Source organism: Rhinoderma darwinii (assembly GCF_050947455.1).
Source record: "Rhinoderma darwinii isolate aRhiDar2 chromosome 5 unlocalized genomic scaffold, aRhiDar2.hap1 SUPER_5_unloc_8, whole genome shotgun sequence".
NCBI classification, from domain to species: Eukaryota; Metazoa; Chordata; class Amphibia; order Anura; family Rhinodermatidae; genus Rhinoderma; species Rhinoderma darwinii.
Genome location: NW_027461821.1, coordinates 214,356 through 239,710, shown reverse-complemented (window position 1 = coordinate 239,710; position 25,355 = coordinate 214,356). Strand labels below are relative to the sequence as shown.

The window sequence follows — 25,355 nt, the reverse complement described above, 5'->3', positions numbered from 1 at the left end:
CCTTGCTCCTACAACCTCCATCCTTGCACAGTTTGTTATTCTTCTAGGTAACATAGTAACAAATCCAAATTGCTGCTCTCTTTGTAGGCAAGCAAGGCTTTGTTGCAACTGCAATTCTTACTTCTTCTTGAAATGTAGGGACGACAGTACATTCCATCACATCCATCTAGTGTACACAGGTAGGTCCATTGTGGCGGGCAGGCGAGCGGGCGGGCTGCTTTATTGGCTGTTTGCTGTTCCCCTACTCCACTCCACTATTTGACTGTTGTGCTGCATCAATCAATCAATCAATCAATCAATCAATCAATCAATCAATCAATCAATCAATCAATCAATCAATCAGTGGCTGGCTCAGGTGCAGCTCTTTAACTTACCTAAAAGGGAGGGCGGAGAGAAGACAAGGAAGGTGAATGAGGTGTTCCAATGTGAAATGCCGGAAACACAGAAACACAGACGACACACAACAAGAGGTGGCAATCTATTCATTAATTGCATTTAATCAATGAGCTCATTATCACTCATGCATTGTCCAACAGGTGTTGAAATAATGGGATTAAAAGGGGAGATCCCTTCAGAAAGACAGAAACAATAGCAAAGACAAAAAACACTTTTGGAATCTGCTTTTAGTCAACACATAAGGAAAGGGTGCACCGGTCCTGGAAATACTGCAATACCAGGTCAATGCGTGGAGTGGACAGAGCAAGCTCTATTTCCATCTCCCTGTTCTAAAAATCCATTTAATATATGGTCCCCAGATAGGGGACGTATCAGATATTAAACTGATAAGAACAGATACTACACTTGATCTTAGCCAAAAGGCCGAGAAGCGATAACCCGAACGGGCCGCGCGTTGCCCGAGCCTGCCCGATACTGCTGTTCAGCCCTTGCAGCGATTCAGCCTACTTCTAGGCAATTCCATGGGGCCCTGCAGGCTCACACACTCACAGCTACACGGGAGGTGAATAAAGGCCGGAGAGGAAGCCAGACAGGATTTGCTTCTTTTGCTTGCACCACAATGCAGTGCTGAAAGAGGAGGAATCTACATAAAAACGCCTTCCTGGCAACGCCCAAATGCCCTGCTGCCATGCAGATAAACACTGGCAGCGGCAGCAAGTGCATGCCCACAGCCACCCCTTGTTCCTTCACACCTTGTATCAGCTGTAATCCAGTCCAGTCCAGTGCTGCCTGCTGAGCAGCACTGACCAACACTGCCTGGGCCCAGGCTTTTATCTCTGAGGCCCCATTATGATGTCAGAAAGCTGGCTCTGGAATCCTGAGGGCTCCACTATGACACGTGCAAAGTTCCGTCTGAACTTTATATAAGACGGTGAGGCTCAGTCAGTCACTCAGTGTTGCCTGAGAGGGCAACACTGCAACAGCCGGCCGCCAGGCTGTCTTTTTTTTGCACAGCTAGTTGCCTCCAGGAGGCCACAAGAGGGAGACAAGGGACTGCAAAATGGAAAATAGGCATCCACCAACTTTACAGACAACTTCTCCTTGCTCCTACAACCTCCATCCTTGCACAGTTTGTTATTCTTCTAGGTAACATAGTAACAAATCCAAATTGCTGCTCTCTTTGTAGGCAAGCAAGGCTTTGTTGCAACTGCAATTCTTACTTCTTCTTGAAATGTAGGGACGACAGTACATTCCATCACATCCATCTAGTGTACACAGGTAGGTCCATTGTGGCGGGCAGGCGAGCGGGCGGGCTGCTTTATTGGCTGTTTGCTGTTCCCCTACTCCACTCCACTATTTGACTGTTGTGCTGCATCAATCAATCAATCAATCAATCAATCAATCAATCAATCAATCAATCAATCAATCAGTGGCTGGCTCAGGTGCAGCTCTTTAACTTACCTAAAAGGGAGGGCGGAGAGAAGACAAGGAAGGTGAATGAGGTGTTCCAATGTGAAATGCCGGAAACACAGAAACACAGACGACACACAACAAGAGGTGGCAATCTATTCATTAATTGCATTTAATCAATGAGCTCATTATCACTCATGCATTGTCCAACAGGTGTTGAAATAATGGGATTAAAAGGGGAGATCCCTTCAGAAAGACAGAAACAATAGCAAAGACAAAAAACACTTTTGGAATCTGCTTTTAGTCAACACATAAGGAAAGGGTGCACCGGTCCTGGAAATACTGCAATACCAGGTCAATGCGTGGAGTGGACAGAGCAAGCTCTATTTCCATCTCCCTGTTCTAAAAATCCATTTAATATATGGTCCCCAGATAGGGGACGTATCAGATATTAAACTGATAAGAACAGATACTACACTTGATCTTAGCCAAAAGGCCGAGAAGCGATAACCCGAACGGGCCGCGCGTTGCCCGAGCCTGCCCGATACTGCTGTTCAGCCCTTGCAGCGATTCAGCCTACTTCTAGGCAATTCCATGGGGCCCTGCAGGCTCACACACTCACAGCTACACGGGAGGTGAATAAAGGCCGGAGAGGAAGCCAGACAGGATTTGCTTCTTTTGCTTGCACCACAATGCAGTGCTGAAAGAGGAGGAATCTACATAAAAACGCCTTCCTGGCAACGCCCAAATGCCCTGCTGCCATGCAGATAAACACTGGCAGCGGCAGCAAGTGCATGCCCACAGCCACCCCTTGTTCCTTCACACCTTGTATCAGCTGTAATCCAGTCCAGTCCAGTGCTGCCTGCTGAGCAGCACTGACCAACACTGCCTGGGCCCAGGCTTTTATCTCTGAGGCCCCATTATGATGTCAGAAAGCTGGCTCTGGAATCCTGAGGGCTCCACTATGACAGGTGCAAAGTTCCGTCTGAACTTTATATAAGACGGTGAGGCTCAGTCAGTCACTCAGTGTTGCCTGAGAGGGCAACACTGCAACAGCCGGCCGCCAGGCTGTCTTTTTTTTGCACAGCTAGTTGCCTCCAGGAGGCCACAAGAGGGAGACAAGGGACTGCAAAATGGAAAATAGGCATCCACCAACTTTACAGACAACTTCTCCTTGCTCCTACAACCTCCATCCTTGCACAGTTTGTTATTCTTCTAGGTAACATAGTAACAAATCCAAATTGCTGCTCTCTTTGTAGGCAAGCAAGGCTTTGTTGCAACTGCAATTCTTACTTCTTCTTGAAATGTAGGGACGACAGTACATTCCATCACATCCATCTAGTGTACACAGGTAGGTCCATTGTGGCGGGCAGGCGAGCGGGCGGGCTGCTTTATTGGCTGTTTGCTGTTCCCCTACTCCACTCCACTATTTGACTGTTGTGCTGCATCAATCAATCAATCAATCAATCAATCAATCAATCAATCAATCAATCAGTGGCTGGCTCAGGTGCAGCTCTTTAACTTACCTAAAAGGGAGGGCGGAGAGAAGACAAGGAAGGTGAATGAGGTGTTCCAATGTGAAATGCCGGAAACACAGAAACACAGACGACACACAACAAGAGGTGGCAATCTATTCATTAATTGCATTTAATCAATGAGCTCATTATCACTCATGCATTGTCCAACAGGTGTTGAAATAATGGGATTAAAAGGGGAGATCCCTTCAGAAAGACAGAAACAATAGCAAAGACAAAAAACACTTTTGGAATCTGCTTTTAGTCAACACATAAGGAAAGGGTGCACCGGTCCTGGAAATACTGCAATACCAGGTCAATGCGTGGAGTGGACAGAGCAAGCTCTATTTCCATCTCCCTGTTCTAAAAATCCATTTAATATATGGTCCCCAGATAGGGGACGTATCAGATATTAAACTGATAAGAACAGATACTACACTTGATCTTAGCCAAAAGGCCGAGAAGCGATAACCCGAACGGGCCGCGCGTTGCCCGAGCCTGCCCGATACTGCTGTTCAGCCCTTGCAGCGATTCAGCCTACTTCTAGGCAATTCCATGGGGCCCTGCAGGCTCACACACTCACAGCTACACGGGAGGTGAATAAAGGCCGGAGAGGAAGCCAGACAGGATTTGCTTCTTTTGCTTGCACCACAATGCAGTGCTGAAAGAGGAGGAATCTACATAAAAACGCCTTCCTGGCAACGCCCAAATGCCCTGCTGCCATGCAGATAAACACTGGCAGCGGCAGCAAGTGCATGCCCACAGCCACCCCTTGTTCCTTCACACCTTGTATCAGCTGTAATCCAGTCCAGTCCAGTGCTGCCTGCTGAGCAGCACTGACCAACACTGCCTGGGCCCAGGCTTTTATCTCTGAGGCCCCATTATGATGTCAGAAAGCTGGCTCTGGAATCCTGAGGGCTCCACTATGACACGTGCAAAGTTCCGTCTGAACTTTATATAAGACGGTGAGGCTCAGTCAGTCACTCAGTGTTGCCTGAGAGGGCAACACTGCAACAGCCGGCCGCCAGGCTGTCTTTTTTTTGCACAGCTAGTTGCCTCCAGGAGGCCACAAGAGGGAGACAAGGGACTGCAAAATGGAAAATAGGCATCCACCAACTTTACAGACAACTTCTCCTTGCTCCTACAACCTCCATCCTTGCACAGTTTGTTATTCTTCTAGGTAACATAGTAACAAATCCAAATTGCTGCTCTCTTTGTAGGAAAGCAAGGCTTTGTTGCAACTGCAATTCTTACTTCTTCTTGAAATGTAGGGACGACAGTACATTCCATCACATCCATCTAGTGTACACAGGTAGGTCCATTGTGGCGGGCAGGCGAGCGGGCGGGCTGCTTTATTGGCTGTTTGCTGTTCCCCTACTCCACTCCACTATTTGACTGTTGTGCTGCATCAATCAATCAATCAATCAATCAATCAATCAATCAATCAATCAATCAATCAATCAATCAATCAGTGGCTGGCTCAGGTGCAGCTCTTTAACTTACCTAAAAGGGAGGGCGGAGAGAAGACAAGGAAGGTGAATGAGGTGTTCCAATGTGAAATGCCGGAAACACAGAAACACAGACGACACACAACAAGAGGTGGCAATCTATTCATTAATTGCAATGAGCTCATTATCACTCATGCATTGTCCAACAGGTGTTGAAATAATGGGATTAAAAGGGGAGATCCCTTCAGAAAGACAGAAACAATAGCAAAGACAAAAAACACTTTTGGAATCTGCTTTTAGTCAACACATAAGGAAAGGGTGCACCGGTCCTGGAAATACTGCAATACCAGGTCAATGCGTGGAGTGGACAGAGCAAGCTCTATTTCCATCTCCCTGTTCTAAAAATCCATTTAATATATGGTCCCCAGATAGGGGACGTATCAGATATTAAACTGATAAGAACAGATACTACACTTGATCTTAGCCAAAAGGCCGAGAAGCGATAACCCGAACGGGCCGCGCGTTGCCCGAGCCTGCCCGATACTGCTGTTCAGCCCTTGCAGCGATTCAGCCTACTTCTAGGCAATTCCATGGGGCCCTGCAGGCTCACACACTCACAGCTACACGGGAGGTGAATAAAGGCCGGAGAGGAAGCCAGACAGGATTTGCTTCTTTTGCTTGCACCACAATGCAGTGCTGAAAGAGGAGGAATCTACATAAAAACGCCTTCCTGGCAACGCCCAAATGCCCTGCTGCCATGCAGATAAACACTGGCAGCGGCAGCAAGTGCATGCCCACAGCCACCCCTTGTTCCTTCACACCTTGTATCAGCTGTAATCCAGTCCAGTCCAGTGCTGCCTGCTGAGCAGCACTGACCAACACTGCCTGGGCCCAGGCTTTTATCTCTGAGGCCCCATTATGATGTCAGAAAGCTGGCTCTGGAATCCTGAGGGCTCCACTATGACACGTGCAAAGTTCCGTCTGAACTTTATATAAGACGGTGAGGCTCAGTCAGTCACTCAGTGTTGCCTGAGAGGGCAACACTGCAACAGCCGGCCGCCAGGCTGTCTTTTTTTTGCACAGCTAGTTGCCTCCAGGAGGCCACAAGAGGGAGACAAGGGACTGCAAAATGGAAAATAGGCATCCACCAACTTTACAGACAACTTCTCCTTGCTCCTACAACCTCCATCCTTGCACAGTTTGTTATTCTTCTAGGTAACATAGTAACAAATCCAAATTGCTGCTCTCTTTGTAGGAAAGCAAGGCTTTGTTGCAACTGCAATTCTTACTTCTTCTTGAAATGTAGGGACGACAGTACATTCCATCACATCCATCTAGTGTACACAGGTAGGTCCATTGTGGCGGGCAGGCGAGCGGGCGGGCTGCTTTATTGGCTGTTTGCTGTTCCCCTACTCCACTCCACTATTTGACTGTTGTGCTGCATCAATCAATCAATCAATCAATCAATCAATCAATCAATCAATCAATCAATCAATCAGTGGCTGGCTCAGGTGCAGCTCTTTAACTTACCTAAAAGGGAGGGCGGAGAGAAGACAAGGAAGGTGAATGAGGTGTTCCAATGTGAAATGCCGGAAACACAGAAACACAGACGACACACAACAAGAGGTGGCAATCTATTCATTAATTGCAATGAGCTCATTATCACTCATGCATTGTCCAACAGGTGTTGAAATAATGGGATTAAAAGGGGAGATCCCTTCAGAAAGACAGAAACAATAGCAAAGACAAAAAACACTTTTGGAATCTGCTTTTAGTCAACACATAAGGAAAGGGTGCACCGGTCCTGGAAATACTGCAATACCAGGTCAATGCGTGGAGTGGACAGAGCAAGCTCTATTTCCATCTCCCTGTTCTAAAAATCCATTTAATATATGGTCCCCAGATAGGGGACGTATCAGATATTAAACTGATAAGAACAGATACTACACTTGATCTTAGCCAAAAGGCCGAGAAGCGATAACCCGAACGGGCCGCGCGTTGCCCGAGCCTGCCCGATACTGCTGTTCAGCCCTTGCAGCGATTCAGCCTACTTCTAGGCAATTCCATGGGGCCCTGCAGGCTCACACACTCACAGCTACACGGGAGGTGAATAAAGGCCGGAGAGGAAGCCAGACAGGATTTGCTTCTTTTGCTTGCACCACAATGCAGTGCTGAAAGAGGAGGAATCTACATAAAAACGCCTTCCTGGCAACGCCCAAATGCCCTGCTGCCATGCAGATAAACACTGGCAGCGGCAGCAAGTGCATGCCCACAGCCACCCCTTGTTCCTTCACACCTTGTATCAGCTGTAATCCAGTCCAGTCCAGTGCTGCCTGCTGAGCAGCACTGACCAACACTGCCTGGGCCCAGGCTTTTATCTCTGAGGCCCCATTATGATGTCAGAAAGCTGGCTCTGGAATCCTGAGGGCTCCACTATGACACGTGCAAAGTTCCGTCTGAACTTTATATAAGACGGTGAGGCTCAGTCAGTCACTCAGTGTTGCCTGAGAGGGCAACACTGCAACAGCCGGCCGCCAGGCTGTCTTTTTTTTGCACAGCTAGTTGCCTCCAGGAGGCCACAAGAGGGAGACAAGGGACTGCAAAATGGAAAATAGGCATCCACCAACTTTACAGACAACTTCTCCTTGCTCCTACAACCTCCATCCTTGCACAGTTTGTTATTCTTCTAGGTAACATAGTAACAAATCCAAATTGCTGCTCTCTTTGTAGGCAAGCAAGGCTTTGTTGCAACTGCAATTCTTACTTCTTCTTGAAATGTAGGGACGACAGTACATTCCATCACATCCATCTAGTGTACACAGGTAGGTCCATTGTGGCGGGCAGGCGAGCGGGCGGGCTGCTTTATTGGCTGTTTGCTGTTCCCCTACTCCACTCCACTATTTCACTGTTGTGCTGCATCAATCAATCAATCAATCAATCAATCAATCAATCAATCAGTGGCTGGCTCAGGTGCAGCTCTTTAACTTACCTAAAAGGGAGGGCGGAGAGAAGACAAGGAAGGTGAATGAGGTGTTCCAATGTGAAATGCCGGAAACACAGAAACACAGACGACACACAACAAGAGGTGGCAATCTATTCATTAATTGCATTTAATCAATGAGCTCATTATCACTCATGCATTGTCCAACAGGTGTTGAAATAATGGGATTAAAAGGGGAGATCCCTTCAGAAAGACAGAAACAATAGCAAAGACAAAAAACACTTTTGGAATCTGCTTTTAGTCAACACATAAGGAAAGGGTGCACCGGTCCTGGAAATACTGCAATACCAGGTCAATGCGTGGAGTGGACAGAGCAAGCTCTATTTCCATCTCCCTGTTCTAAAAATCCATTTAATATATGGTCCCCAGATAGGGGACGTATCAGATATTAAACTGATAAGAACAGATACTACACTTGATCTTAGCCAAAAGGCCGAGAAGCGATAACCCGAACGGGCCGCGCGTTGCCCGAGCCTGCCCGATACTGCTGTTCAGCCCTTGCAGCGATTCAGCCTACTTCTAGGCAATTCCATGGGGCCCTGCAGGCTCACACACTCACAGCTACACGGGAGGTGAATAAAGGCCGGAGAGGAAGCCAGACAGGATTTGCTTCTTTTGCTTGCACCACAATGCAGTGCTGAAAGAGGAGGAATCTACATAAAAACGCCTTCCTGGCAACGCCCAAATGCCCTGCTGCCATGCAGATAAACACTGGCAGCGGCAGCAAGTGCATGCCCACAGCCACCCCTTGTTCCTTCACACCTTGTATCAGCTGTAATCCAGTCCAGTCCAGTGCTGCCTGCTGAGCAGCACTGACCAACACTGCCTGGGCCCAGGCTTTTATCTCTGAGGCCCCATTATGATGTCAGAAAGCTGGCTCTGGAATCCTGAGGGCTCCACTATGACACGTGCAAAGTTCCGTCTGAACTTTATATAAGACGGTGAGGCTCAGTCAGTCACTCAGTGTTGCCTGAGAGGGCAACACTGCAACAGCCGGCCGCCAGGCTGTCTTTTTTTTGCACAGCTAGTTGCCTCCAGGAGGCCACAAGAGGGAGACAAGGGACTGCAAAATGGAAAATAGGCATCCACCAACTTTACAGACAACTTCTCCTTGCTCCTACAACCTCCATCCTTGCACAGTTTGTTATTCTTCTAGGTAACATAGTAACAAATCCAAATTGCTGCTCTCTTTGTAGGCAAGCAAGGCTTTGTTGCAACTGCAATTCTTACTTCTTCTTGAAATGTAGGGACGACAGTACATTCCATCACATCCATCTAGTGTACACAGGTAGGTCCATTGTGGCGGGCAGGCGAGCGGGCGGGCTGCTTTATTGGCTGTTTGCTGTTCCCCTACTCCACTCCACTATTTGACTGTTGTGCTGCATCAATCAATCAATCAATCAATCAATCAATCAATCAATCAATCAATCAATCAGTGGCTGGCTCAGGTGCAGCTCTTTAACTTACCTAAAAGGGAGGGTGGAGAGAAGACAAGGAAGGTGAATGAGGTGTTCCAATGTGAAATGCCGGAAACACAGAAACACAGACGACACACAACAAGAGGTGGCAATCTATTCATTAATTGCATTTAATCAATGAGCTCATTATCACTCATGCATTGTCCAACAGGTGTTGAAATAATGGGATTAAAAGGGGAGATCCCTTCAGAAAGACAGAAACAATAGCAAAGACAAAAAACACTTTTGGAATCTGCTTTTAGTCAACACATAAGGAAAGGGTGCACCGGTCCTGGAAATACTGCAATACCAGGTCAATGCGTGGAGTGGACAGAGCAAGCTCTATTTCCATCTCCCTGTTCTAAAAATCCATTTAATATATGGTCCCCAGATAGGGGACGTATCAGATATTAAACTGATAAGAACAGATACTACACTTGATCTTAGCCAAAAGGCCGAGAAGCGATAACCCGAACGGGCCGCGCGTTGCCCGAGCCTGCCCGATACTGCTGTTCAGCCCTTGCAGCGATTCAGCCTACTTCTAGGCAATTCCATGGGGCCCTGCAGGCTCACACACTCACAGCTACACGGGAGGTGAATAAAGGCCGGAGAGGAAGCCAGACAGGATTTGCTTCTTTTGCTTGCACCACAATGCAGTGCTGAAAGAGGAGGAATCTACATAAAAACGCCTTCCTGGCAACGCCCAAATGCCCTGCTGCCATGCAGATAAACACTGGCAGCGGCAGCAAGTGCATGCCCACAGCCACCCCTTGTTCCTTCACACCTTGTATCAGCTGTAATCCAGTCCAGTCCAGTGCTGCCTGCTGAGCAGCACTGACCAACACTGCCTGGGCCCAGGCTTTTATCTCTGAGGCCCCATTATGATGTCAGAAAGCTGGCTCTGGAATCCTGAGGGCTCCACTATGACACGTGCAAAGTTCCGTCTGAACTTTATATAAGACGGTGAGGCTCAGTCAGTCACTCAGTGTTGCCTGAGAGGGCAACACTGCAACAGCCGGCCGCCAGGCTGTCTTTTTTTTGCACAGCTAGTTGCCTCCAGGAGGCCACAAGAGGGAGACAAGGGACTGCAAAATGGAAAATAGGCATCCACCAACTTTACAGACAACTTCTCCTTGCTCCTACAACCTCCATCCTTGCACAGTTTGTTATTCTTCTAGGTAACATAGTAACAAATCCAAATTGCTGCTCTCTTTGTAGGCAAGCAAGGCTTTGTTGCAACTGCAATTCTTACTTCTTCTTGAAATGTAGGGACGACAGTACATTCCATCACATCCATCTAGTGTACACAGGTAGGTCCATTGTGGCGGGCAGGCGAGCGGGCGGGCTGCTTTATTGGCTGTTTGCTGTTCCCCTACTCCACTCCACTATTTGACTGTTGTGCTGCATCAATCAATCAATCAATCAATCAATCAATCAATCAATCAATCAATCAATCAATCAATCAATCAATCAGTGGCTGGCTCAGGTGCAGCTCTTTAACTTACCTAAAAGGGAGGGCGGAGAGAAGACAAGGAAGGTGAATGAGGTGTTCCAATGTGAAATGCCGGAAACACAGAAACACAGACGACACACAACAAGAGGTGGCAATCTATTCATTAATTGCATTTAATCAATGAGCTCATTATCACTCATGCATTGACAGGTGTTGAAATAATGGGATTAAAAGGGGAGATCCCTTCAGAAAGACAGAAACAATAGCAAAGACAAAAAACACTTTTGGAATCTGCTTTTAGTCAACACATAAGGAAAGGGTGCACCGGTCCTGGAAATACTGCAATACCAGGTCAATGCGTGGAGTGGACAGAGCAAGCTCTATTTCCATCTCCCTGTTCTAAAAATCCATTTAATATATGGTCCCCAGATAGGGGACGTATCAGATATTAAACTGATAAGAACAGATACTACACTTGATCTTAGCCAAAAGGCCGAGAAGCGATAACCCGAACGGGCCGCGCGTTGCCCGAGCCTGCCCGATACTGCTGTTCAGCCCTTGCAGCGATTCAGCCTACTTCTAGGCAATTCCATGGGGCCCTGCAGGCTCACACACTCACAGCTACACGGGAGGTGAATAAAGGCCGGAGAGGAAGCCAGACAGGATTTGCTTCTTTTGCTTGCACCACAATGCAGTGCTGAAAGAGGAGGAATCTACATAAAAACGCCTTCCTGGCAACGCCCAAATGCCCTGCTGCCATGCAGATAAACACTGGCAGCGGCAGCAAGTGCATGCCCACAGCCACCCCTTGTTCCTTCACACCTTGTATCAGCTGTAATCCAGTCCAGTCCAGTGCTGCCTGCTGAGCAGCACTGACCAACACTGCCTGGGCCCAGGCTTTTATCTCTGAGGCCCCATTATGATGTCAGAAAGCTGGCTCTGGAATCCTGAGGGCTCCACTATGACACGTGCAAAGTTCCGTCTGAACTTTATATAAGACGGTGAGGCTCAGTCAGTCACTCAGTGTTGCCTGAGAGGGCAACACTGCAACAGCCGGCCGCCAGGCTGTCTTTTTTTTGCACAGCTATTTGCCTCCAGGAGGCCACAAGAGGGAGACAAGGGACTGCAAAATGGAAAATAGGCATCCACCAACTTTACAGACAACTTCTCCTTGCTCCTACAACCTCCATCCTTGCACAGTTTGTTATTCTTCTAGGTAACATAGTAACAAATCCAAATTGCTGCTCTCTTTGTAGGCAAGCAAGGCTTTGTTGCAACTGCAATTCTTACTTCTTCTTGAAATGTAGGGACGACAGTACATTCCATCACATCCATCTAGTGTACACAGGTAGGTCCATTGTGGCGGGCAGGCGAGCGGGCGGGCTGCTTTATTGGCTGTTTGCTGTTCCCCTACTCCACTCCACTATTTGACTGTTGTGCTGCATCAATCAATCAATCAATCAATCAATCAATCAATCAATCAATCAATCAATCAATCAATCAATCAGTGGCTGGCTCAGGTGCAGCTCTTTAACTTACCTAAAAGGGAGGGCGGAGAGAAGACAAGGAAGGTGAATGAGGTGTTCCAATGTGAAATGCCGGAAACACAGAAACACAGACGACACACAACAAGAGGTGGCAATCTATTCATTAATTGCATTTAATCAATGAGCTCATTATCACTCATGCATTGTCCAACAGGTGTTGAAATAATGGGATTAAAAGGGGAGATCCCTTCAGAAAGACAGAAACAATAGCAAAGACAAAAAACACTTTTCGAATCTGCTTTTAGTCAACACATAAGGAAAGGGTGCACCGGTCCTGGAAATACTGCAATACCAGGTCAATGCGTGGAGTGGACAGAGCAAGCTCTATTTCCATCTCCCTGTTCTAAAAATCCATTTAATATATGGTCCCCAGATAGGGGACGTATCAGATATTAAACTGATAAGAACAGATACTACACTTGATCTTAGCCAAAAGGCCGAGAAGCGATAACCCGAACGGGCCGCGCGTTGCCCGAGCCTGCCCGATACTGCTGTTCAGCCCTTGCAGCGATTCAGCCTACTTCTAGGCAATTCCATGGGGCCCTGCAGGCTCACACACTCACAGCTACACGGGAGGTGAATAAAGGCCGGAGAGGAAGCCAGACAGGATTTGCTTCTTTTGCTTGCACCACAATGCAGTGCTGAAAGAGGAGGAATCTACATAAAAACGCCTTCCTGGCAATGCCCAAATGCCCTGCTGCCATGCAGATAAACACTGGCAGCGGCAGCAAGTGCATGCCCACAGCCACCCCTTGTTCCTTCACACCTTGTATCAGCTGTAATCCAGTCCAGTCCAGTGCTGCCTGCTGAGCAGCACTGACCAACACTGCCTGGGCCCAGGCTTTTATCTCTGAGGCCCCATTATGATGTCAGAAAGCTGGCTCTGGAATCCTGAGGGCTCCACTATGACACGTGCAAAGTTCCGTCTGAACTTTATATAAGACGGTGAGGCTCAGTCAGTCACTCAGTGTTGCCTGAGAGGGCAACACTGCAACAGCCGGCCGCCAGGCTGTCTTTTTTTTGCACAGCTAGTTGCCTCCAGGAGGCCACAAGAGGGAGACAAGGGACTGCAAAATGGAAAATAGGCATCCACCAACTTTACAGACAACTTCTCCTTGCTCCTACAACCTCCATCCTTGCACAGTTTGTTATTCTTCTAGGTAACATAGTAACAAATCCAAATTGCTGCTCTCTTTGTAGGCAAGCAAGGCTTTGTTGCAACTGCAATTCTTACTTCTTCTTGAAATGTAGGGACGACAGTACATTCCATCACATCCATCTAGTGTACACAGGTAGGTCCATTGTGGCGGGCAGGCGAGCGGGCGGGCTGCTTTATTGGCTGTTTGCTGTTCCCCTACTCCACTCCACTATTTGACTGTTGTGCTGCATCAATCAATCAATCAATCAATCAATCAATCAATCAATCAATCAATCAATCAATCAATCAATCAGTGGCTGGCTCAGGTGCAGCTCTTTAACTTACCTAAAAGGGAGGGCGGAGAGAAGACAAGGAAGGTGAATGAGGTGTTCCAATGTGAAATGCCGGAAACACAGAAACACAGACGACACACAACAAGAGGTGGCAATCTATTCATTAATTGCATTTAATCAATGAGCTCATTATCACTCATGCATTGTCCAACAGGTGTTGAAATAATGGGATTAAAAGGGGAGATCCCTTCAGAAAGACAGAAACAATAGCAAAGACAAAAAACACTTTTGGAATCTGCTTTTAGTCAACACATAAGGAAAGGGTGCACCGGTCCTGGAAATACTGCAATACCAGGTCAATGCGTGGAGTGGACAGAGCAAGCTCTATTTCCATCTCCCTGTTCTAAAAATCCATTTAATATATGGTCCCCAGATAGGGGACGTATCAGATATTAAACTGATAAGAACAGATACTACACTTGATCTTAGCCAAAAGGCCGAGAAGCGATAACCCGAACGGGCCGCGCGTTGCCCGAGCCTGCCCGATACTGCTGTTCAGCCCTTGCAGCGATTCAGCCTACTTCTAGGCAATTCCATGGGGCCCTGCAGGCTCACACACTCACAGCTACACGGGAGGTGAATAAAGGCCAGAGAGGAAGCCAGACAGGATTTGCTTCTTTTGCTTGCACCACAATGCAGTGCTGAAAGAGGAGGAATCTACATAAAAACGCCTTCCTGGCAACGCCCAAATGCCCTGCTGCCATGCAGATAAACACTGGCAGCGGCAGCAAGTGCATGCCCACAGCCACCCCTTGTTCCTTCACACCTTGTATCAGCTGTAATCCAGTCCAGTCCAGTGCTGCCTGCTGAGCAGCACTGACCAACACTGCCTGGGCCCAGGCTTTTATCTCTGAGGCCCCATTATGATGTCAGAAAGCTGGCTCTGGAATCCTGAGGGCTCCACTATGACACGTGCAAAGTTCCGTCTGAACTTTATATAAGACGGTGAGGCTCAGTCAGTCACTCAGTGTTGCCTGAGAGGGCAACACTGCAACAGCCGGCCGCCAGGCTGTCTTTTTTTTGCACAGCTAGTTGCCTCCAGGAGGCCACAAGAGGGAGACAAGGGACTGCAAAATGGAAAATAGGCATCCACCAACTTTACAGACAACTTCTCCTTGCTCCTACAACCTCCATCCTTGCACAGTTTGTTATTCTTCTAGGTAACATAGTAACAAATCCAAATTGCTGCTCTCTTTGTAGGCAAGCAAGGCTTTGTTGCAACTGCAATTCTTACTTCTTCTTGAAATGTAGGGACGACAGTACATTCCATCACATCCATCTAGTGTACACAGGTAGGTCCATTGTGGCGGGCAGGCGAGCTGCTTTATTGGCTGTTTGCTGTTCCCCTACTCCACTCCACTATTTGACTGTTGTGCTGCATCAATCAATCAATCAATCAATCAATCAATCAATCAATCAATCAGTGGCTGGCTCAGGTGCAGCTCTTTAACTTACCTAAAAGGGAGGGCGGAGAGAAGACAAGGAAGGTGAATGAGGTGTTCCAATGTGAAATGCCGGAAACACAGAAACACAGACGACACACAACAAGAGGTGGCAATCTATTCATTAATTGCATTTAATCAATGAGCTCATTATCACTCATGCATTGTCCAACAGGTGTTGAAATAATGGGATTAAAAGGGGAGATCCCTTCAGAAAGACAGAAACAATAGCAAAGACAAAAAACACTTTTGGAATCTGCTTTTAGTCAACACATAAGGAAAGGGTGCACCGGTCCTGGAAATACTGCAATACCAGGTCAATGCGTGGAGTGGACAGAGCAAGCTCTATTTCCATCTCCCTGTTCTAAAAATCCATTTAATATATGGTCCCCAGATAGGGGACGTATCAGATATTAAACTGATAAGAACAGATACTACACTTGATCTTAGCCAAAAGGCCGAGAAGCGATAACCCGAACGGGCCGCGCGTTGCCCGAGCCTGCCCGATACTGCTGTTCAGCCCTTGCAGCGATTCAGCCTACTTCTAGGCAATTCCATGGGGCCCTGCAGGCTCACACACTCACAGCTACACGGGAGGTGAATAAAGGCCGGAGAGGAAGCCAGACAGGATTTGCTTCTTTTGCTTGCACCACAATGCAGTGCTGAAAGAGGAGGAATCTACATAAAAACGCCTTCCTGGCAACGCCCAAATGCCCTGCTGCCATGCAGATAAACACTGGCAGCGGCAGCAAGTGCATGCCCACAGCCACCCCTTGTTCCTTCACACCTTGTATCAGCTGTAATCCAGTCCAGTCCAGTGCTGCCTGCTGAGCAGCACTGACCAACACTGCCTGGGCCCAGGCTTTTATCTCTGAGGCCCCATTATGATGTCAGAAAGCTGGCTCTGGAATCCTGAGGGCTCCACTATGACACGTGCAAAGTTCCGTCTGAACTTTATATAAGACGGTGAGGCTCAGTCAGTCACTCAGTGTTGCCTGAGAGGGCAACACTGCAACAGCCGGCCGCCAGGCTGTCTTTTTTTTGCACAGCTAGTTGCCTCCAGGAGGCCACAAGAGGGAGACAAGGGACTGCAAAATGGAAAATAGGCATCCACCAACTTTACAGACAACTTCTCCTTGCTCCTACAACCTCCATCCTTGCACAGTTTGTTATTCTTCTAGGTAACATAGTAACAAATCCAAATTGCTGCTCTCTTTGTAGGCAAGCAAGGCTTTGTTGCAACTGCAATTCTTACTTCTTCTTGAAATGTAGGGACGACAGTACATTCCATCACATCCATCTAGTGTACACAGGTAGGTCCATTGTGGCGGGCAGGCGAGCGGGCGGGCTGCTTTATTGGCTGTTTGCTGTTCCCCTACTCCACTCCACTATTTGACTGTTGTGCTGCATCAATCAATCAATCAATCAATCAATCAATCAATCAATCAATCAATCAGTGGCTGGCTCAGGTGCAGCTCTTTAACTTACCTAAAAGGGAGGGCGGAGAGAAGACAAGGAAGGTGAATGAGGTGTTCCAATGTGAAATGCCGGAAACACAGAAACACAGACGACACACAACAAGAGGTGGCAATCTATTCATTAATTGCATTTAATCAATGAGCTCATTATCACTCATGCATTGTCCAACAGGTGTTGAAATAATGGGATTAAAAGGGGAGATCCCTTCAGAAAGACAGAAACAATAGCAAAGACAAAAAACACTTTTGGAATCTGCTTTTAGTCAACACATAAGGAAAGGGTGCACCGGTCCTGGAAATACTGCAATACCAGGTCAATGCGTGGAGTGGACAGAGCAAGCTCTATTTCCATCTCCCTGTTCTAAAAATCCATTTAATATATGGTCCCCAGATAGGGGACGTATCAGATATTAAACTGATAAGAACAGATACTACACTTGATCTTAGCCAAAAGGCCGAGAAGCGATAACCCGAACGGGCCGCGCGTTGCCCGAGCCTGCCCGATACTGCTGTTCAGCCCTTGCAGCGATTCAGCCTACTTCTAGGCAATTCCATGGGGCCCTGCAGGCTCACACACTCACAGCTACACGGGAGGTGAATAAAGGCCGGAGAGGAAGCCAGACAGGATTTGCTTCTTTTGCTTGCACCACAATGCAGTGCTGAAAGAGGAGGAATCTACATAAAAACGCCTTCCTGGCAACGCCCAAATGCCCTGCTGCCATGCAGATAAACACTGGCAGCGGCAGCAAGTGCATGCCCACAGCCACCCCTTGTTCCTTCACACCTTGTATCAGCTGTAATCCAGTCCAGTCCAGTGCTGCCTGCTGAGCAGCACTGACCAACACTGCCTGGGCCCAGGCTTTTATCTCTGAGGCCCCATTATGATGTCAGAAAGCTGGCTCTGGAATCCTGAGGGCTCCACTATGACACGTGCAAAGTTCCGTCTGAACTTTATATAAGACGGTGAGGCTCAGTCAGTCACTCAGTGTTGCCTGAGAGGGCAACACTGCAACAGCCGGCCGCCAGGCTGTCTTTTTTTTGCACAGCTAGTTGCCTCCAGGAGGCCACAAGAGGGAGACAAGGGACTGCAAAATGGAAAATAGGCATCCACCAACTTTACAGACAACTTCTCCTTGCTCCTACAACCTCCATCCTTGCACAGTTTGTTATTCTTCTAGGTAACATAGTAACAAATCCAAATTGCTGCTCTCTTTGTAGGCAAGCAAGGCTTTGTTGCAACTGCAATTCTTACTTCTTCTTGAAATGTAGGGACGACAGTACATTCCATCACATCCATCTAGTGTACACAGGTAGGTCCATTGTGGCGGGCAGGCGAGCGGGCGGGCTGCTTTATTGGCTGTTTGCTGTTCCCCTACTCCACTCCACTATTTGACTGTTGTGCTGCATCAATCAATCAATCAATCAATCAATCAATCAATCAATCAGTGGCTGGCTCAGGTGCAGCTCTTTAACTTACCTAAAAGGGAGGGCGGAGAGAAGACAAGGAAGGTGAATGAGGTGTTCCAATGTGAAATGCCGGAAACACAGAAACACAGACGACACACAACAAGAGGTGGCAATCTATTCATTAATTGCATTTAATCAATGAGCTCATTATCACTCATGCATTGTCCAACAGGTGTTGAAATAATGGGATTAAAAGGGGAGATCCCTTCAGAAAGACAGAAACAATAGCAAAGACAAAAAACACTTTTGGAATCTGCTTTTAGTCAACACATAAGGAAAGGGTGCACCGGTCCTGGAAATACTGCAATACCAGGTCAATGCGTGGAGTGGACAGAGCAAGCTCTATTTCCATCTCCCTGTTCTAAAAATCCATTTAATATATGGTCCCCAGATAGGGGACGTATCAGATATTAAACTGATAAGAACAGATACTACACTTGATCTTAGCCAAAAGGCCGAGAAGCGATAACCCGAACGGGCCGCGCGTTGCCCGAGCCTGCCCGATACTGCTGTTCAGCCCTTGCAGCGATTCAGCCTACTTCTAGGCAATTCCATGGGGCCCTGCAGGCTCACACACTCACAGCTACACGGGAGGTGAATAAAGGCCGGAGAGGAAGCCAGACAGGATTTGCTTCTTTTGCTTGCACCACAATGCAGTGCTGAAAGAGGAGGAATCTACATAAAAACGCCTTCCTGGCAACGCCCAAATGCCCTGCTGCCATGCAGATAAACACTGGCAGCGGCAGCAAGTGCATGCCCACAGCCACCCCTTGTTCCTTCACACCTTGTATCAGCTGTAATCCAGTCCAGTCCAGTGCTGCCTGCTGAGCAGCACTGACCAACACTGCCTGGGCCCAGGCTTTTATCTCTGAGGCCCCATTATGATGTCAGAAAGCTGGCTCTGGAATCCTGAGGGCTCCACTATGACACGTGCAAAGTTCCGTCTGAACTTTATATAAGACGGTGAGGCTCAGTCAGTCACTCAGTGTTGCCTGAGAGGGCAACACTGCAACAGCCGGCCGCCAGGCTGTCTTTTTTTTGCACAGCTAGTTGCCTCCAGGAGGCCACAAGAGGGAGACAAGGGACTGCAAAATGGAAAATAGGCATCCACCAACTTTACAGACAACTTCTCCTTGCTCCTACAACCTCCATCCTTGCACAGTTTGTTATTCTTCTAGGTAACATAGTAACAAATCCAAATTGCTGCTCTCTTTGTAGGCAAGCAAGGCTTTGTTGCAACTGCAATTCTTACTTCTTCTTGAAATGTAGGGACGACAGTACATTCCATCACATCCATCTAGTGTACACAGGTAGGTCCATTGTGGCGGGCAGGCGAGCGGGCGGGCTGCTTTATTGGCTGTTTGCTGTTCCCCTACTCCACTCCACTATTTGACTGTTGTGCTGCATCAATCAATCAATCAATCAATCAATCAATCAATCAATCAATCAATCAATCAATCAGTGGCTGGCTCAGGTGCAGCTCTTTAACTTACCTAAAAGGGAGGGCGGAGAGAAGACAAGGAAGGTGAATGAGGTGTTCCAATGTGAAATGCCGGAAACACAGAAACACAGACGACACACAACAAGAGGTGGCAATCTATTCATTAATTGCATTTAATCAATGAGCTCATTATCACTCATGCATTGTCCAACAGGTGTTGAAATAATGGGATTAAAAGGGGAGATCCCTTCAGAAAGACAGAAACAATAGCAAAGACAAAAAACACTTTTGGAATCTGCTTTTAGTCAACACATAAGGAAAGGGTGCACCGGTCCTGGAAATACTGCAATACCAGGTCAATGCGTGGAGTGGACAGAGCAAGCTCTATTTCCATCTCCCTGTTCTAAAAATCCATTTAATATATGGTCCCCAGATAGGGGACGTATCAGATATTAAACTGATAAGAACAGATACTACACTTGATCTTAGCCAAAAGGCCGAGAAGCGATAACCCGAACGGGCCGCGCGTTGCCCGAGCCTGCCCGATACTGCTGTTCAGCCCTTGCAGCGATTCAGCCTACTTCTAGGCAATTCCATGGGGCCCTGCAGGCTCACACACTCACAGCTACACGGGAGGTGAATAAAGGCCGGAGAGGAAGCCAGACAGGATTTGCTTCTTTTGCTTGCACCACAATGCAGTGCTGAAAGAGGAGGAATCTACATAAAAACGCCTTCCTGGCAACGCCCAAATGCCCTGCTGCCATGCAGATAAACACTGGCAGCGGCAGCAAGTGCATGCCCACAGCCACCCCTTGTTCCTTCACACCTTGTATCAGCTGTAATCCAGTCCAGTCCAGTGCTGCCTGCTGAGCAGCACTGACCAACACTGCCTGGGCCCAGGCTTTTATCTCTGAGGCCCCATTATGATGTCAGAAAGCTGGCTCTGGAATCCTGAGGGCTCCACTATGACACGTGCAAAGTTCCGTCTGAACTTTATATAAGACGGTGAGGCTCAGTCAGTCACTCAGTGTTGCCTGAGAGGGCAACACTGCAACAGCCGGCCGCCAGGCTGTCTTTTTTTTTGCACAGCTAGTTGCCTCCAGGAGGCCACAAGAGGGAGACAAGGGACTGCAAAATGGAAAATAGGCATCCACCAACTTTACAGACAACTTCTCCTTGCTCCTACAACCTCCATCCTTGCACAGTTTGTTATTCTTCTAGGTAACATAGTAACAAATCCAAATTGCTGCTCTCTTTGTAGGCAAGCAAGGCTTTGTTGCAACTGCAATTCTTACTTCTTCTTGAAATGTAGGGACGACAGTACATTCCATCACATCCATCTAGTGTACACAGGTAGGTCCATTGTGGCGGGCAGGCGAGCGGGCGGGCTGCTTTATTGGCTGTTTGCTGTTCCCCTACTCCACTCCACTATTTGACTGTTGTGCTGCATCAATCAATCAATCAATCAATCAATCAATCAATCAATCAATCAATCAATCAATCAATCAATCAGTGGCTGGCTCAGGTGCAGCTCTTTAACTTACCTAAAAGGGAGGGCGGAGAGAAGACAAGGAAGGTGAATGAGGTGTTCCAATGTGAAATGCCGGAAACACAGAAACACAGACGACACACAACAAGAGGTGGCAATCTATTCATTAATTGCATTTAATCAATGAGCTCATTATCACTCATGCATTGTCCAACAGGTGTTGAAATAATGGGATTAAAAGGGGAGATCCCTTCAGAAAGACAGAAACAATAGCAAAGACAAAAAACACTTTTGGAATCTGCTTTTAGTCAACACATAAGGAAAGGGTGCACCGGTCCTGGAAATACTGCAATACCAGGTCAATGCGTGGAGTGGACAGAGCAAGCTCTATTTCCATCTCCCTGTTCTAAAAATCCATTTAATATATGGTCCCCAGATAGGGGACGTATCAGATATTAAACTGATAAGAACAGATACTACACTTGATCTTAGCCAAAAGGCCGAGAAGCGATAACCCGAACGGGCCGCGCGTTGCCCGAGCCTGCCCGATACTGCTGTTCAGCCCTTGCAGCGATTCAGCCTACTTCTAGGCAATTCCATGGGGCCCTGCAGGCTCACACACTCACAGCTACACGGGAGGTGAATAAAGGCCGGAGAGGAAGCCAGACAGGATTTGCTTCTTTTGCTTGCACCACAATGCAGTGCTGAAAGAGGAGGAATCTACATAAAAACGCCTTCCTGGCAACGCCCAAATGCCCTGCTGCCATGCAGATAAACACTGGCAGCGGCAGCAAGTGCATGCCCACAGCCACCCCTTGTTCCTTCACACCTTGTATCAGCTGTAATCCAGTCCAGTCCAGTGCTGCCTGCTGAGCAGCACTGACCAACACTGCCTGGGCCCAGGCTTTTATCTCTGAGGCCCCATTATGATGTCAGAAAGCTGGCTCTGGAATCCTGAGGGCTCCACTATGACACGTGCAAAGTTCCGTCTGAACTTTATATAAGACGGTGAGGCTCAGTCAGTCACTTAGTGTTGCCTGAGAGGGCAACACTGCAACAGCCGGCCGCCAGGCTGTCTTTTTTTTGCACAGCTAGTTGCCTCCAGGAGGCCACAAGAGGGAGACAAGGGACTGCAAAATGGAAAATAGGCATCCACCAACTTTACAGACAACTTCTCCTTGCTCCTACAACCTCCATCCTTGCACAGTTTGTTATTCTTCTAGGTAACATAGTAACAAATCCAAATTGCTGCTCTCTTTGTAGGCAAGCAAGGCTTTGTTGCAACTGCAATTCTTACTTCTTCTTGAAATGTAGGGACGACAGTACATTCCATCACATCCATCTAGTGTACACAGGTAGGTCCATTGTGGCGGGCAGGCGAGCGGGCGGGCTGCTTTATTGGCTGTTTGCTGTTCCCCTACTCCACTCCACTATTTGACTGTTGTGCTGCATCAATCAATCAATCAATCAATCAATCAATCAATCAATCAATCAATCAATCAATCAATCAATCAGTGGCTGGCTCAGGTGCAGCTCTTTAACTTACCTAAAAGGGAGGGCGGAGAGAAGACAAGGAAGGTGAATGAGGTGTTCCAATGTGAAATGCCGGAAACACAGAAACACAGACGACACACAACAAGAGGTGGCAATCTATTCATTAATTGCATTTAATCAATGAGCTCATTATCACTCATGCATTGTCCAACAGGTGTTGAAATAATGGGATTAAAAGGGGAGATCCCTTCAGAAAGACAGAAACAATAGCAAAGACAAAAAACACTTTTGGAATCTGCTTTTAGTCAACACATAAGGAAAGGGTGCACCGGTCCTGGAAATACTGCAATACCAGGTCAATGCGTGGAGTGGACAGAGCAAGCTCTATTTCCATCTCCCTGTTCTAAAAATCCATTTAATATATGGTCCCCAGATAGGGGACGTATCAGATATTAAACTGATAAGAACAGATACTACACTTGATCTTAGCCAAAAGGCCGAGAAGCGATAACCCGAACGGGCCGCGCGTTGCCCGAGCCTGCCCGATACTGCTGTTCAGCCCTTGCAGCGATTCAGCCTACTTCTAGGCAATTCCATGGGGCCCTGCAGGCTCACACACTCACAGCTACACGGGAGGTGAATAAAGGCCGGAGAGGAAGCCAGACAGGATTTGCTTCTTTTGCTTGCACCACAATGCAGTGCTGAAAGAGGAGGAATCTACATAAAAACGCCTTCCTGGCAACGCCCAAATGCCCTGCTGCCATGCAGATAAACACTGGCAGCGGCAGCAAGTGCATGCCCACAGCCACCCCTTGTTCCTTCACACCTTGTATCAGCTGTAATCCAGTCCAGTCCAGTGCTGCCTGCTGAGCAGCACTGACCAACACTGCCTGGGCCCAGGCTTTTATCTCTGAGGCCCCATTATGATGTCAGAAAGCTGGCTCTGGAATCCTGAGGGCTCCACTATGACACGTGCAAAGTTCCGTCTGAACTTTATATAAGACGGTGAGGCTCAGTCAGTCACTCAGTGTTGCCTGAGAGGGCAACACTGCAACAGCCGGCCGCCAGGCTGTCTTTTTTTTGCACAGCTAGTTGCCTCCAGGAGGCCACAAGAGGGAGACAAGGGACTGCAAAATGGAAAATAGGCATCCACCAACTTTACAGACAACTTCTCCTTGCTCCTACAACCTCCATCCTTGCACAGTTTGTTATTCTTCTAGGTAACATAGTAACAAATCCAAATTGCTGCTCTCTTTGTAGGCAAGCAAGGCTTTGTTGCAACTGCAATTCTTACATCTTCTTGAAATGTAGGGACGACAGTACATTCCATCACATCCATCTAGTGTACACAGGTAGGTCCATTGTGGCGGGCAGGCGAGCGGGCGGGCTGCTTTATTGGCTGTTTGCTGTTCCCCTACTCCACTCCACTATTTGACTGTTGTGCTGCATCAATCAATCAATCAATCAATCAATCAATCAATCAATCAATCAATCAATCAATCAGTGGCTGGCTCAGGTGCAGCTCTTTAACTTACCTAAAAGGGAGGGCGGAGAGAAGACAAGGAAGGTGAATGAGGTGTTCCAATGTGAAATGCCGGAAACACAGAAACACAGACGACACACAACAAGAGGTGGCAATCTATTCATTAATTGCATTTAATCAATGAGCTCATTATCACTCATGCATTGTCCAACAGGTGTTGAAATAATGGGATTAAAAGGGGAGATCCCTTCAGAAAGACAGAAACAATAGCAAAGACAAAAAACACTTTTGGAATCTGCTTTTAGTCAACACATAAGGAAAGGGTGCACCGGTCCTGGAAATACTGCAATACCAGGTCAATGCATGGAGTGGACAGAGCAAGCTCTATTTCCATCTCCCTGTTCTAAAAATCCATTTAATATATGGTCCCCAGATAGGGGACGTATCAGATATTAAACTGATAAGAACAGATACTACACTTGATCTTAGCCAAAAGGCCGAGAAGCGATAACCCGAACGGGCCGCGCGTTGCCCGAGCCTGCCCGATACTGCTGTTCAGCCCTTGCAGCGATTCAGCCTACTTCTAGGCAATTCCATGGGGCCCTGCAGGCTCACACACTCACAGCTACACGGGAGGTGAATAAAGGCCGGAGAGGAAGCCAGACAGGATTTGCTTCTTTTGCTTGCACCACAATGCAGTGCTGAAAGAGGAGGAATCTACATAAAAACGCCTTCCTGGCAACGCCCAAATGCCCTGCTGCCATGCAGATAAACACTGGCAGCGGCAGCAAGTGCATGCCCACAGCCACCCCTTGTTCCTTCACACCTTGTATCAGCTGTAATCCAGTCCAGTCCAGTGCTGCCTGCTGAGCAGCACTGACCAACACTGCCTGGGCCCAGGCTTTTATCTCTGAGGCCCCATTATGATGTCAGAAAGCTGGCTCTGGAATCCTGAGGGCTCCACTATGACACGTGCAAAGTTCCGTCTGAACTTTATATAAGACGGTGAGGCTCAGTCAGTCACTCAGTGTTGCCTGAGAGGGCAACACTGCAACAGCCGGCCGCCAGGCTGTCTTTTTTTTGCACAGCTAGTTGCCTCCAGGAGGCCACAAGAGGGAGACAAGGGACTGCAAAATGGAAAATAGGCATCCACCAACTTTACAGACAACTTCTCCTTGCTCCTACAACCTCCATCCTTGCACAGTTTGTTATTCTTCTAGGTAACATAGTAACAAATCCAAATTGCTGCTCTCTTTGTAGGCAAGCAAGGCTTTGTTGCAACTGCAATTCTTACTTCTTCTTGAAATGTAGGGACGACAGTACATTCCATCACATCCATCTAGT

At 47.7% G+C, this 25,355-nt stretch overlaps 17 non-coding genes across 17 annotated transcripts; all 17 read right to left on the bottom strand.

Moving 5' to 3' along the window:
* Positions 1-640: 640 nt before the first annotated feature.
* On the bottom strand, positions 641-831 carry LOC142697281 (U2 spliceosomal RNA). The gene has a single exon (XR_012865091.1). It is a non-coding gene; the product is annotated as a U2 spliceosomal RNA (small nuclear RNA).
* A 1,292-nt stretch (positions 832-2,123) lies between these two features.
* LOC142697279 (U2 spliceosomal RNA) lies at positions 2,124-2,314 on the bottom strand. Its single transcript, XR_012865089.1, has one exon. It is a non-coding gene; the product is annotated as a U2 spliceosomal RNA (small nuclear RNA).
* A 1,284-nt stretch (positions 2,315-3,598) lies between these two features.
* LOC142697278 (U2 spliceosomal RNA) lies at positions 3,599-3,789 on the bottom strand. Its single transcript, XR_012865088.1, has one exon. It is a non-coding gene; the product is annotated as a U2 spliceosomal RNA (small nuclear RNA).
* A 1,292-nt stretch (positions 3,790-5,081) lies between these two features.
* Positions 5,082-5,272, bottom strand: LOC142697277 (U2 spliceosomal RNA). Its single transcript, XR_012865087.1, has one exon. It is a non-coding gene; the product is annotated as a U2 spliceosomal RNA (small nuclear RNA).
* A 1,284-nt stretch (positions 5,273-6,556) lies between these two features.
* Positions 6,557-6,747, bottom strand: LOC142697276 (U2 spliceosomal RNA). The gene has a single exon (XR_012865086.1). It is a non-coding gene; the product is annotated as a U2 spliceosomal RNA (small nuclear RNA).
* A 1,276-nt stretch (positions 6,748-8,023) lies between these two features.
* LOC142697275 (U2 spliceosomal RNA) lies at positions 8,024-8,214 on the bottom strand. The gene has a single exon (XR_012865085.1). It is a non-coding gene; the product is annotated as a U2 spliceosomal RNA (small nuclear RNA).
* A 1,288-nt stretch (positions 8,215-9,502) lies between these two features.
* On the bottom strand, positions 9,503-9,693 carry LOC142697274 (U2 spliceosomal RNA). The gene has a single exon (XR_012865084.1). It is a non-coding gene; the product is annotated as a U2 spliceosomal RNA (small nuclear RNA).
* Positions 9,694-10,993: 1,300 nt separating this feature from the next.
* Positions 10,994-11,184, bottom strand: LOC142697272 (U2 spliceosomal RNA). The gene has a single exon (XR_012865083.1). It is a non-coding gene; the product is annotated as a U2 spliceosomal RNA (small nuclear RNA).
* A 1,300-nt stretch (positions 11,185-12,484) lies between these two features.
* On the bottom strand, positions 12,485-12,675 carry LOC142697271 (U2 spliceosomal RNA). Its single transcript, XR_012865082.1, has one exon. It is a non-coding gene; the product is annotated as a U2 spliceosomal RNA (small nuclear RNA).
* A 1,300-nt stretch (positions 12,676-13,975) lies between these two features.
* LOC142697270 (U2 spliceosomal RNA) lies at positions 13,976-14,166 on the bottom strand. Its single transcript, XR_012865081.1, has one exon. It is a non-coding gene; the product is annotated as a U2 spliceosomal RNA (small nuclear RNA).
* Positions 14,167-15,438: 1,272 nt separating this feature from the next.
* On the bottom strand, positions 15,439-15,629 carry LOC142697269 (U2 spliceosomal RNA). Its single transcript, XR_012865080.1, has one exon. It is a non-coding gene; the product is annotated as a U2 spliceosomal RNA (small nuclear RNA).
* A 1,284-nt stretch (positions 15,630-16,913) lies between these two features.
* Positions 16,914-17,104, bottom strand: LOC142697267 (U2 spliceosomal RNA). The gene has a single exon (XR_012865078.1). It is a non-coding gene; the product is annotated as a U2 spliceosomal RNA (small nuclear RNA).
* Positions 17,105-18,380: 1,276 nt separating this feature from the next.
* On the bottom strand, positions 18,381-18,571 carry LOC142697266 (U2 spliceosomal RNA). The gene has a single exon (XR_012865077.1). It is a non-coding gene; the product is annotated as a U2 spliceosomal RNA (small nuclear RNA).
* A 1,292-nt stretch (positions 18,572-19,863) lies between these two features.
* Positions 19,864-20,054, bottom strand: LOC142697265 (U2 spliceosomal RNA). Its single transcript, XR_012865076.1, has one exon. It is a non-coding gene; the product is annotated as a U2 spliceosomal RNA (small nuclear RNA).
* Positions 20,055-21,355: 1,301 nt separating this feature from the next.
* Positions 21,356-21,546, bottom strand: LOC142697264 (U2 spliceosomal RNA). The gene has a single exon (XR_012865075.1). It is a non-coding gene; the product is annotated as a U2 spliceosomal RNA (small nuclear RNA).
* A 1,300-nt stretch (positions 21,547-22,846) lies between these two features.
* On the bottom strand, positions 22,847-23,037 carry LOC142697263 (U2 spliceosomal RNA). Its single transcript, XR_012865074.1, has one exon. It is a non-coding gene; the product is annotated as a U2 spliceosomal RNA (small nuclear RNA).
* A 1,292-nt stretch (positions 23,038-24,329) lies between these two features.
* LOC142697665 (U2 spliceosomal RNA) lies at positions 24,330-24,520 on the bottom strand. The gene has a single exon (XR_012865437.1). It is a non-coding gene; the product is annotated as a U2 spliceosomal RNA (small nuclear RNA).
* Between the last annotated feature and the right edge of the window lie 835 nt (positions 24,521-25,355).